This window comes from Triticum aestivum, chromosome 2B, assembly GCF_018294505.1.
Source record: "Triticum aestivum cultivar Chinese Spring chromosome 2B, IWGSC CS RefSeq v2.1, whole genome shotgun sequence".
NCBI classification, from domain to species: domain Eukaryota; kingdom Viridiplantae; phylum Streptophyta; class Magnoliopsida; order Poales; family Poaceae; genus Triticum; species Triticum aestivum.
The window spans coordinates 66,231,579-66,245,020 of NC_057798.1; positions in this window are offsets into that span (position 1 = coordinate 66,231,579).

The window sequence follows — 13,442 nt, forward strand, 5'->3', positions numbered from 1 at the left end:
ATCATCACTCTAACTAGTGATCCGGACGTCACACTCCGCGCCGAAAACAAAACCGCAGCACTAGCCTTGGAAGCATTATCCGAAGCCCTAGCAGCAGAAGAATTAACAATGCTACACGCCACCGTGGACAGGGACGCCATGATACTCGACAAACGACCCAAGTCCACCTCATTTAAACCCGCAGATGAGATAGTCAAGTTCCAAGTCCACCCAACGGACCCCACGAAGACAGCTTCCATCGGGACACAGTTGAGCCCCACTATGGATGCCGCACTGCGAGACTTCTTGCACGAGAATTGGGACATTTTCGCCTGGCACCCATCGGACATGCCGGGCATCCCATGCGAATTGGCCGAACATAGCCTTAACATACTAAAGGGATACAAACCTATTAAACAGACCCTAAGGCGATTTACAGAGCCCAAACGGCAAGCCATGGGGGAAGAGCTAGCCAAGCTACTCGAGGCCGGATTCATCAGAGATATCAAGCATCCGGATTGGCTGGCAAACTTGGTAATGGTACCAAAGAAGGACAAATCCTGGCGCCTATGCGTCAACTTTAAAGACCTCAACAAGGCTTGCCCCAAGGATCCCTTTCCCCTTCCTCGCATCGATCAAATCATCGACGCCACAACAGGACACGACTCGCTGTGTTTCCTCGACGCATACTCTGGATACCATCAAATAAAGATGGCAGAGTCCGACCAAGCTGCAACAGCTTTCATAATGCCATATGGCCCTTTCTGCTTCAACACTATGCCTTTCGGGCTTAAGAATGTCGGCGCAACCTACCAACGCATGATTCAAACATGCCTGGAAAAGCAAATTGGCAAAACAGTGGAGGCATACATGGACGACGTAGTCATAAAAACAAGACACATCTAAACCCTAATAGATGACTTGAGGCTTATGTTCGACAACCTCCGAACATACGACATCAAGCTGAATCCAGAGAAATGCGTTTTCAGCGTCCCCTCTGGAAAACTGCTGGGCTTCATCGTTTCCAATAGAGGAATTGAAGCTAATCCGGCCAAAATCCGAGCTTTGTCGCAGTTGGCTATACCAACAGACCTCAAACACATCCAGAAACTAGCTGGATGCATGGCTGCTCTAAGCCACTTTATCTCCAGGTTAGGAGAAAAGACATTACCTCTGTACCGCCTTCTTCGGCGAGCCAAACACTTCGTGTGGACAGATGCAGCCGTGGCCAGAGTCGATGAAATAAAGACCTTATTGGCCAATAATCCAGTCCTAACAACGCCAAATATCGGCGAACCTATGCTGCTGTACATAGCTGCAACACATCAAGTTGTAAGCGCAGTACTCGTCGTCGAACGAGAGGTTGACGGATACAAATTCCTGCTACAGAAGCCAGTTTATTCTGTATCCATGGTCCTCACCCCATGCAAATCCCGATACCCACACTATCAAAAAATAGCATATGCGGTCTTCATGGCATCCCGAAAGCTACGACACTACTTTCAAAAGTGTTCGATTACGGTGGCCTCTGAAGTACCACTAAATGATATAATAAATAACCATGATGCAACGGGCCGGATAGATAAATGGGCCATCGAGCTCCTTCCATTCGACATAATATACATGCCTCGGCGGGCTATCAAGTCGCAAGTATTAGCTGACTTTGTCGCCGAATGGACGGAAGCCGAACTCCCTAAAGAGTACGGCGCGTACTCTAACTGGATCATGCACTTCGACGGCTCTAAAATGCTGGCCGGATTGGGAGCAGGCGTAGTCCTGACGTCTCCCACCGGGGACACGGTCTAATACGTCCTCCAAATATTATACACAGGCTCCAACAATGCAGCCGAATATGAGGCTCTGTTGCACGGTCTTCGGATGACAGTCTCTATGGGCATTCAATGCCTAGAGGTGCGCGGGGATTCAAACCTTGCAATATCCCAAATAAACAGAGACTTTGATGCCAAGGATCCGAAAATGGCGGCCTACCGTAATGCCGTCCTTAAAATGTCAGCTCGGTTCGAGGGGCTCGAATTTCACCATGTGGCTCGAGAAAACAATCAAGTGGCGGATGTCGTTGCCCGCATCGGTGCTAAACGCGACCCTGTCCCACCTAACATATTCCTGGAAAGGCTGTTCAAGCCATCTGTGGTATGGGAAGGGGAGTCTAGCAATACCAGCACGAATCCGAATACATCCCCAGATTCTGAACTATCAGACATAATCAGAGGCTCTACCACCGAAATAACATCGTCAGCCCACGAAATAATGGCTGTCATCGCCCCATGGACCGAGCCTTTCTTGGCCCACCTAAATAGGCAGGAGCTCCCCGAAGACCAAAATGAAGCACGCTGCATCGTCCGGCGTTCTAAAGCTTACAAAGTCCATGAAGGGGAACTCTATAAGAAAAGTGCGACCGGAGTGCTCCAAAGGTGCATCTCCGAAGAGGAAGGGCGGCAGATCTTGGCTAAAATCCATGCCGGACTGGGCGGGCACCACGCCGCGGCTCGAGCACTAGTCAGCAAGGCCTTTCGTACAGGTTTCTATTGGCCGACGGCCCGAGCAGACGCACATGACCTTGTCCAACACTGCGTCGGTTGCCAGCTCTTTGCCAATCAGAGTCATATGCCCCCTACCGCTCTCCAAAAAATTCCCATAACTTGGCCCTTTGCGGTCTGGGAGCTGGATATGGTTGGACCCCTTAAAGGGGGAAGCCACAAGAAAAAATACTTATTGTTCATGGTAGACAAGTTCACCAAATGGATAGAAGCCAAACCAGTGAAAATAGCCGAATCCGGACCAGTAATAGACTTTATATCCGGGGACGTACACCGCTACGGTGTCCCCCACAACATCATCACCGATAATGGCTCAAATTTCACGACCAATGAGGTGAAAGCTTGGTGCGGCAAAATGGGCATTAAGCTCGACTATGCTTCCGTCTACCATCCTCAAACAAATGGCCAGGTCGAACGGGCAAACGGTCTCATCATGAGCGGCATCAAACCCAGACTAGTGTGATCCTTGACAGAGTCGGACACTCATTGGGTCGAGGAGCTCGACTCTGTACTCTGGGGGCTGCGGACCACGCCGAATCACACCACCGGATATACACCATTTTTTATGGTGTACGATGCGGAAGCAGTACTACCTTGCGACATAATACATGATTCGCCACGCGTACGCATGTACGAAGAGAAGGAAGCCGAGTTAGATCGGCAGGATAACTTGGACGCCCTGGAGGAGGAGCGTGATGTCGCTAAGGCCCGTTCCGCATTCTATCAGCAACAGGCTCGACGATACCAAAGCAGAGAAGTGCGGGCCAAAACTTATAATATTGGCGAGCTCGTTCTACGCTTACCGGAGAAGAAGAAGGACAAGCTCAAACCCAAGTGGTAAGGTTCCTTCGTCATTGACAAAGTTCTCACCGGAGGAGTGTACCGCTTACGTAATGCGTCCGATAACAGACTCGAGCCGAACCCATGAAACACGGCCAGACTCCGGAGATTCTACGCCTAGCGCCGAACTCAGTGTTTGTCTCCTTACCTCCCCCTTTTTTTAATTATGCTCCCTCCCTTTTCCTTTATCAATCTTTTTCTCTTCACACAAAGTATTTAATACAGTGCAGACTCCCAGATTATTCTGGCTGCACTATGTGTGTAACCAATACCTGGGGGCTTCCTATACGGAAGCTTGACATAACTTACTCTCAAAGGCTTTTTGCCCATCACACATGTGTTTTCCATGTGTGCCTTTTCTTCACCATTATATGCATCGATATGACTTAAGATGTGGCCAAGCTGGGTTGCCTGGCTCCTGTGTTTATGCCCTACATTCCTGTTAATTCGGCTAGGGCATAAGGGGAGCACCTCTGCGATTGTTACTGCCGGTTTAGCCGGATGTGTACCTCAGACTGGGTGAAGCCAAAAGCTAGTTTCCTTAAGAGAATATTCGGTCGGTGAACAAAATATGTCTTCGTTTATCATAACATAAATCCCCAGAAGTTTTGTATCCTGCGCCATGGTTCGCAGTTCAGACATGTGCCTTGTCGCATGCCTACCCAGGGAAAGGAACCCTTAACGGAACTATTCTCCCTGGAAGATGTTTCTTACTATCCATGTAATATAACATAACTAGTTGGGTACTTGTCTGTTCAAGCACTTATGACCCCTACGCCTGGTCTTCATGCATGCTCCGGTTTTGTATAACCGAGCGGGTATTCGGACACATCCCGGACTGTAGGATCCGGGGGCTGAAGCGAAAAGGTCCGCCATGACAAATGATTTCAATCCGGCTAGGGGCTACTTATGTCCATCAAATTACACAGTCACTTGGACTGACTATATTCCTCCTCTATACCATCCAATAGGCTATCTAGATTACAATCTTGTTGAGAATACTTCGCGGCTAACGCCACCTGGTCATATACCAGACTCACGGGAATTTCTTGCCCATTTGGCCCTGTTGGTCCGACTTCGGCCATATGGTTCGGGTCCAGCTTGGTGTAGCGCGTCTTCACCATAGCCCATGCTTCCCTTGCACCCTGCCGGCAGGCTGACATCTTCCATAGTCGGAAGCGCCGCCGTGCTCCTTGAAGCATGTCCACAAGCTCTCCCATTCCATTCGACAGGAGGCTTGACGGCCACAAGGCCTGTGCTATGCCCTGCATCGCCTGCCGAGATCGCTCGTGCAGCTATGAGAGGTCTTGCAATAAATCTCCTGCAAATGTGGGCATCTCCTCCTCAGGGCGACCCGTCAGCATTCCTACACGCAAAACTCTTTCAATATACTTCCTCGCCAAACTATGCTACAGTTCGTCTTGCCATAAATGCCGCGGCGAAGCTTTTTGTTCTCCTTCACGGAGTCCGCCAGCTGTGCACGGACGTCTTTCAATTCCACGTCTAGCCAAACATTGGCATCTTGGAGAGTATTCTTCTCCTGCTTAACTTGCGTAAGAATGCACTTGCCCGCCTTTAGTTGCCTCTGGAGATGCGACTCATCATCCCTCCCGCCCTCCGGATTTACTCCGGGGTTATCTGTAGAATTTTCTGTTAAACTCGTCATATCAGCCAGTTGCTAACTGGTACATTTTCGTACTATCGAGACAAATGTTACCAGATGAGGCCTTCTGGTATTCCTCTAGCTTGGCAACCGTGGCCCTCAGTTGGGTCTTGCACTCCTCTAGCTCCCGAGACAATTTCTCATTCTTATCTACAAGAACCTGCGCATAAATTGATACTTAAAACTGTTGTGCCAACCGTTTCAAGTCTCAGGGGCTACTGCTATACATGCTTATTAACCTTTCTTACCCGTATATCTTTGGTATACTGGTCCGTTGCCCGGGAGAGCCCGGCTTGAGCAGCTCGGATGTATGCGTCTCCCGAATTGAAAGCATTAAATGCCTCTTCGGAAAAGATGTTGTTGCGAAGCACGGCCCGTTGACGTCGGTGATTCATGGCGCTCTCTACTTCGGGATTCGTGGCAGAGAGCATATCTGCGTCCTCTGTCGGAGGACTATGCGGCATTGACCCTACGTCTGCCTCCTCTCTCGAAGTCGGTTTTGGAGCCCGACTGGTGGAGGCGTGGTTGGCAGGATCCCCGGATATAGTCCGGATACTCCTCTTCCTGCCAGGATGTAAAGGGTGCTGTTATACTTCAAATAAAAATAATTACATGACAGGTTGTTTCCTTACCTCTGTAGAGGCGTGTCGGCCCTAACCGCCTTCCTCTTGAGCCTACCCAATCCGGATGCCTGTGGCTGATGGGTCCCTAGGGGCTCAGCCCTGTGCTCCGAACGCCGCCTCTGCAAAAACACGACGCTTCAGGGATAAGGCGTGACATCAGGAAAGAGTCCTCTTCGGAGGATCGAGTCTTCGGCTTGGCTTATCAACAGTAATAGCCACTAAGGCGACGTCACGGCTCGCCCGATAAAATATCCCGTCGACAAGCTCCACGGTCGCATCCGAGTCTTCTTCAAGTCCTGGATCCAGGGCCCTTTCGAGGTCCTCTGGCTGCGGGGAAGGGCTGGAGATTCCTTCTACGGCCCTCCTCAGAAATATTGAGGCAGGTAACCTTAGCAAAGAACGCCATAATAAGTGAAGCGAGAAAGTAAATGACGAATTACCCAATTTGGGGGATTGTACATGGAGAATCCGTGCCGCGGTTTGATATGAAGGAAGTCTTCCTCTTCTCCTTTGTATAGATCGGACAGTATCCTTGCCAGAGCAGTGGCGGAGTCCGGACCCTTATGGCCACAATGGGTGGCATCGTCTGCCCCGTTGAAATGCCACATGGGATTGCCCCGGTATTGAAGCGGCTGCACTCCCCGCATTATGCATATTGCCATGACCTCGACTATCGTCAGTCTGGATTTGGCCAGTAACTTTATCCTGCTCATCAGGAAATGTATTTCCCTGGTATCCTCTTCTTGGGGGCCTCGGGGGCGCCAGCTTAGACGTGCCCTCGGCGGGGCGTTACTGAACTTGGGGAGTCTTGTCCAGACTGGATCTGGAAGGGGAGCGTCATCTATATAAAACCACTCTGAAGCCCAGTTCTCTGTTGCCTTCTTGGGAGTGCCGGATAGGTATCCGGTCTCGGCGATACGCCATACTTCAGCCCCGCCCACTTGACATAGGGACTCTCCCTGGTTGCGGGGGACAAGGCAGAACAACTTCTTCCACAAACCGAAATGAGCCTCGCAGCCTAGAAATAGCTCGCAAAGGGCGACATACCCTGCTATATGTAGTACGGAGGCTGGGGTAAAGTTGTGCAACTGGAGGCCATAGACTAGCTAAAGGTGAGATGACGATATGTGTTGGAAGTGTTTCCAAGCTTGATGAGATCAAGAATCGCATACTCCCTCTACCATTGAGATTGGTGATAAACCTAAATAATTGTTATTTGGTGTTTGCGTTGAACATAGACATGATTGGATTATGTCTATCGCAATACGGTCATTCATTTAAGGAGAATAATAGTTACTCTATTTATTTGAATAATACCTTCAATGGTCTTACACCTAAAATGAATGGTTTATTGAATTTCGATCATAGTGATACACATGTTCATGCCAAAAGATATAAGATAGTAATGACAGTACCACCTGCTTGTGGCACTGCCATTTGAGTTATATTGGTATAAAACGCATGAAGAAGCTCCATGTTGATGGATCTTTCGACTCACACGTTTTTGAAAAATTTGAGACATGCGAACCATGTCTATTGGTATGTGCGCATGAAGAAACTCCATGCAGATGGATCATTTGGACTCACTTGATTCTAAATCACTTGAGACATGCAAATCATACCACATGGGCACGATGACTGAAAAAGCCTCATTTTCAGTAAGATGGAACAAGAGAGCAACTTGTTGGAAGTAATACATTTTGATGTGTGCTGTCCAATGAGTGCCGAGGCACGCAGTGGATATTGTTATGTTCTTACTTCACAGATGACTTGAGTAGATGCTGAGTATATTTACTTGATGAAACACAAGTCTGAATTATTGAAAGGTTCAAGTAATTTCAGAGTGAAGTTGAAGATCATCGTGACAAGAGGATAAAATGTCTATGATATGATCATAGAGATGAATATCTGAGTTACGAGTTTGGTACACAATTAAGACCTTGTGGAAATTGTTTCACAACTAATATCGCCTCGAACACCATAGTGTGATGGTGTGTCCGAACATCATAGCTGCACCCTATTGGATATGGTGCCTACCATGATGTCGCTTATCGAATTACCACTATCGTTCATGGGTTAGGCATTAGAGACAACCGCATTCACTTTAAATAGGGCACCACGTAATTCCGTTGAGATGACACCGTATGAACTATGGTTTAGAGAAACCTAAGCTGTCGTTTCTTGAATGTTTGGGGCTGTGACGCTTATGTGAAAAAGTTTCATCCTGATAAGCTCGAACCCAAAGAGGATAAATACATCTTCATAGGACACCCAAAACAGTTGGGTATACCTCCTAATTAAGACCCGGAAGCAAAAGTTATTGTTTCTAGAAACGGGTCCTTTCTCAAGGAATAGTTTCTCTCGAAAGAATTGAGTGGGAGGATGGTGGAGACTTGATGAGGTTATTGAACCGTCACTTCAACCAGTGTGTAGAAGGGCACAGGAAGTTGTTCCTGTGGCACCTACACCAATTGAAGTGGAAGCTGATGATAGTGATCATGAAACTTCGAATCAAGTCACTACCAAAAACTCGTAGGTCGACGAAGATACGTACTACTCCAAAGTGGTATGTAATCCTGTCTTGGAGGTCATGTTGCTAGACAACAATGAGCCTACGAGCTATGGAGAAGCGATGGTGGGCCCGGATTCGGACGAACGGCTCGAGGCCATAAAATCCGAGAGAGGATCCATGTATGAAAACAAAGTATAGACTTTGGAAGAATTACTTGATGGTCGTAAGGCTGTTGGGTACAGATGGATTTTAAAAGGAAGACGGACAATGATGGTAAGTATCACCATTAAGAAAGCTCGACTTGTCTTTAAGATATTTTCTGACAAGTTCAACGAGTTGACTACGATGAGACTTTCTCACTCGTAGCGATGCTAAGAGTCTGTTGGAATTATATTAGCAATTACTGCATGATTTATGAAATCTTGCAGATAGGATGTCAAAACATTGTTTCCTCGACGATATTCTTGAGGAAAGGTTGTATGTGATACAACCAGAAGGTTTTGTCAATCCTGAAAGATGCTAACAAGTGTGTAAAGCTCCAGCAATCCTTCTAAGGACTGAAGTAAGCATATCGGAGTTGGAATATACGCTTTGATGAGATGATCAAAGATTTTGGGTTTATACAAAGTTTATGAGAAACTTGTATTTCCAAAGAAGTGAGTGGGAGCACTATAGCATTTCTGATGAGTATATATTGTTGATCAGAAATGATTTAGAATTTCTGGAAATCATATAGGGTTATTTGAAAAGTGTTTTTCAATGGAAAACCTGGATTAAGCTACTTGAACATTGAGCATCAAGATCTATAAGGATAGATCAAAACGCTTAATAGTACTTTCAAATGAATACATACCGTGACAAGATTTTGAAGGAGTTCAAAGTAGATCAGCAAAGAAGGAGTTCTTAGCTGTGTTATATGGTGTGAGTATTGAGTAAGACTCAAGACATGACCACGGCAGAAGAGAGAGAAAGGACAAAGGTCGTCCCCTATGCTTCAGACGTAGGCTCTATAGTATGCTATGCTGTGTACCGCACCGGAAGTGTGCCTTGCCATTAGTCAGTCAAGGGGTACAAGAGTGATCCAGGAATGGATCACAGGACAGCGGTCAAACTTATCCTTAGTAAGTGTGGTCTAAGGAATTTTCTCGATTATGGAGGTGGTAAAAGAGTTCGTCGTAAAGGGTTACGCCGATGCAAACTTTGACACTAATCCGGATTATTCTGAGTAACAAACCGGATTCGTATAGTAGAACAGTTATTTGTAATAGCTCCAAATAGAGCGTGGTAGCTGCATCTAGGAGATGACATAGAGATTTGCAAAGCACACACGGATCTGAAAGGTTCAGATCCGTTGACTAATAACCTCTCTCACAAGCAAGATATGATCAAACCCCATGGGTGTTGATTCATTACAATCACATAGTGATGTGAACTAGATTATTGACTCTAGTGCAAGTGGGAGACTATTGGAAATATGCCCTAGAGGCAATAATAAAATGGTTATTATTGTATTTCCTTGTTCATGATAATTGTCTATTATTCATGCTATAATTGTATTGACCGGAAACCGCAATACATGTGTGAATACATAGACCACAACATGTCCCTAGTGAGCCTCTAGTTGACTAGCTCGTTGATCAACAGATGGTCATGGTTTCCTGACCATGGACATTGGATTTCATTGATAACGGGATCACATCATTAGGAGAATGATGTGATGGACAAGACCCAATCCTAAGCCTAGCACAAGATCGTGTAGTTCGTATGCTAAAGCTTTTCTAAATGTCAAGTATCTTTTCCTTAGACCATGAGATTGTGCAACTCCCGGATACCGTAGGAATGCTTTGGGTGTACCAAACGTCACAACGTAACTGGGTGGCTATAAAGGTGCACTACGGGTATCTCCGAAAGTGTTTGTTGGGTTGGCACGAATCGAGACTGGGATTTGTCACTCCGTGTAACGGAGAGGTATCTCTGGGCCCACTCGGTAGGACATCATCATAATGTGCACAATGTGATCAAGGAGTTGATCGCGGGATGATGTGTTACAGAACGAGTAAAGAGACTTGCCGGTAACGAGATTGAACAAGGTATTGGGATACCGATGATCGAATCTCGGGCAAGTACTATACTGGTAGACAAAGGGAATTGTATACGGGATTGATTGAATCCTTGACATCGTGGTTCATCCGATGAGATCATCGTGGAACATGTGGGAGCCAACATAGGTATCCAGATCCCGCTGTTGGTTATTGGCTGGAAAGTTGTCTCGATCATGTCTGCATGGTTCCCGAACCCGTAGGGTCTACACACTTAAGGTTCGATGATGCTAGGGTTATAGGGAATAGATATACGTGGTTACCGAATGTTGTTCGGAGTCCCGGATGAGATCCCGGACATCACGAGAAGTTCCAGAATGGTCTGGAGTAAAGATTTATATATGGAAAGTCCTGTTTTGGTCACCGGAAAAGTTTCGGGTGCTATCGGTAACGTACCGGGACCACCAGGAGGGTCCCGGGGGTCCACCAGGTGGGGCCACCGGCCCTAGAGGGCTGCGTGGGCCAAGTGTGGGAGGGGACCAGCCCCAAGTGGGCTGGTGCGCCCCCCACCAGGGCCCAAGGTGAAGAGAGAAGGGAAAAGGGGGAAACTCTAGGCTCACATGGGCCTAAGGCCCACCTAGTGGTGCGCCCCCCTTCTCTCCCCCTTGGCCGCCCCCCCTAGATGAGATCTAGGGCTGGCCACCACCCCTAGGGGTGGAACCCTAGGTGGGGGCGCAGCCCCTCCCTTTCCCCGATATATAGTGGGGGTTTGGGGCTGCCATAAACATGAGAACCTCTCCCTCTTGGCGCAGCCCTACCCCTCTCCCTCCTCGTCTCTTGCGGTGCTTGGCGAAGCCCTGCTGGAGTGCCACACTCCTCCACCACCACCACGCCGTCGTGCTGCTGCTGGACAGAGTCTTCCCCAACCTCTCCCTCTCCCCTTGCTGGATCAAGGCACGGGAGACGTCATCGGGCTGCACGTGTGTTGAACGCGGAGGCACCGTTGTTCGGCGCTTAGATCGGAATCAACCGCGATCTGAATCGCTATGAGTATGACTCCTTCATCCGCGTTCTTGTAACGCTTCCGCTTAGCGATCTGGAAGGGTATGTAGATGCACTCCCCTTCCCCTCATTGCTAGATTACTCCATAGATTGATCTTGGTGATGCGTAGAAAATTTTGAATTTCTGCTACGTTCCCCAACACGGCCTTGTCCGCCTCACTTTCAGCCTACTGGCCCGGGTTGAGCTAGGTTTTCGATCCTGGTTGTCAATCTGGATCGAACGGTCCTCCGCTGTTCTCGCTAGAACAAAATCGGGACGGAGTCCCGACCCGAAAACCTAACTCCCCCAATCTCTCTTCTGTCTCTCTCTCCTCTCGCGGGTGAAGCAAGGGGCTGCACCCGGCCGCCCGGTTCTGCCGCCGGCGACGGCGGCGAGGAGCCACTGCACGAGCCACCGCGCCGCGCCTCTCTTCCCTTCCCCCGCCTTTCCATTCCTCTTCTCAATCCACCTTTTCTATGACAGAGGGAGACGCGAGACGTGTTGCGCCTCCTCTGCTCCACTCACGCCCGATGTGGGATGATGGAATGGCGGTGCCGTTGCCGACCCCTTCTTCGGTCGAGCGTTCTCCTAGCGGTGAGCGCGCCGCTGTCGAACGGTTTGGCCGCAGTGCCCTTTGCCCCCACGGGGTCTGTGGAAACTTCGGCATTCGATCTGAAACATGGTAAGGGGATGGGTGGATCTCATCTGTTTCTACCCGAAAAACTAATCCTAGATAGCTCTGATACCATTGTTAGGACCATGGGATCGGCTAGGCTAGGGTTTCATAGTTGATCGAACTATCTGTAGTCTATCTATGATCTGTTTGTGTGTATACCTTAGCATTTCGGCCATCGCTGGTTCGTCGATGAAGGTCCGCGCATGGGCAGCGACGGTCGGTGTAGGGGTCGACGCTGAAGTGCGGCAGGGCGTTGTGGAGCTTCCCATCACTGACCGGCTTTCCTCGATCGGTAAGGTTAGGGAGATGCGGACGGTTCTGTTTTGGCGCACGTGCCCTAGTGGCCCCCACCTCCCTCTTATAGTCGGTGCGACAGGGGCCCACAACCCAGTTGGTTTGGGCTCCCCCGATCAGGGAGCGAGTCAAGGGTCCAATGGGCCTTTGGGCCCATTGATGAAGAGATCAATACTAACAATAGGTTCATCCATCCATGCATGACAGGATCCACACACTCTAAAAAGTGAATTGTGTTCCAAGCCTCCCTCCCTTTCCCGTAATAGCGTGGTTATTTGAGACCACGGTCAAATCATTGACCCTTGTGAGAATTAGTTTCCTTTGCGTAAAAATTACATGGAATTTGGTGCTAAATCGTGTTGCACCGTGTCGACGAGGACCTCATGGACCTCTACCGCGTTGACCCGGACTTTGCGGAGGAGCATCTCGCCATCGACCAGTCCTTTGAGTCCCTTCGTTGTGACGAGGAGAAGAGGGAGGAGATGCGCCAGCGTAGACGGCTCCGGCTCCGCCTACTACCTGCCACAACACGGAGTACTTGTGGATGGTGAACATGCTTCTTCAAGTTCGCCTCGTATTCAAGTTGTTTCCTCCAGATGAGCGGGAGAAAATCCTGCAAGAGCTGAGCCAGCCGCCTCCTGCTCCCGCTGCTCCTCCATTCTGTGCTAGCCTCTGGCTCCGGCTATGGCCAGGAGGATGTCATTAATGCTTTAACTAGACTAGTGTAACATGCTAGGGCTTATTTGACAGTAGGGGTTTACGAACTATAGGGACCCGCGGGTCAAAGCGAGTGTGAGTCAAATGGCACGTGACTTGTATTACCGGCATCTAGGGTCCAAGGTACGCTACTGATTATTTGTCCCTTAGTGGCGTTTGGCGACAACACCACCGATGAGACCTATATCAGTGGTGTTTGTGCTGGACGCCGGCAATAGTATCTTACCACCGGCGTCATACTAGTGGCGTCTGGCCTCGGCGTCTCTAACGTTGTTCTCAGAACGCTACCACTACACTTTTCTGCACTAGTGGCTGATTGCAAATTTCTGGTATTGTGAACCCTGGATGAGACCTCAGATCTACTTGTGTCTTTTCAAGGCGATGGTCCTTATGTCTGCTAGCTAGGTGTGCCTTGTCCTAGGCATCTTTTTCTTTTTTTTCCTATACTCTTGCTACATGTATGGTTTCAGCCCGGTTTTCCTCAGAAATGGGTTCAACT